The sequence below is a fragment of the Penaeus monodon genome, chromosome 24, assembly GCF_015228065.2.
Source record: "Penaeus monodon isolate SGIC_2016 chromosome 24, NSTDA_Pmon_1, whole genome shotgun sequence".
Lineage (NCBI taxonomy): Eukaryota > Metazoa > Arthropoda > Malacostraca > Decapoda > Penaeidae > Penaeus > Penaeus monodon.
The window spans coordinates 23,406,777-23,407,373 of NC_051409.1; positions in this window are offsets into that span (position 1 = coordinate 23,406,777).

A 597-nucleotide genomic window follows, 5' to 3' on the forward strand; every position below is an offset into this window, starting at 1 on the left:
GCATCTCACGGCCACAAAGATTATTTCAATTACTCAGAATAATCTCCCGAAAATATTGTACTGAAAACGGAGGACCTCTTCTCAGAATTTTCCTGCCATACGCATTATAGCCAGATATGACAAATCAAGCATATTCTGCATCCGTTTAGCATATCTGTATCCATACCTATTAGAAAAAAATACGATGTTGGCAATCCCCTATGCCTCATCGTCTGTCGTAAACAGAGATATCAATATGTACCTATCTACATACCTATCTCTCTATCTCTGTGTCTGTCTGCATCATGTACGCTGTGTGTAATGAATATATACATAGTAAAATTACAGTCCATATCACTTCAATACATTAAAACTCTCAATAATCTTTAATTGGATTGCAAGTTTTTCACCCCTGTAATGTTCTTACATAAATATATTAAGACTAGAGAACTAAAGACCAGGATATGAAAATGCTAAATACAAAAGATAGATGTATTTATACTAGCAGGTTTACAATGTATAGCATTTGCATGACTAGATATATCAAGTATAATATTTGCATGAATATGATAAATAAATTGTTATATGAAGACATCCATCTAGCATTCTTCCTGTATG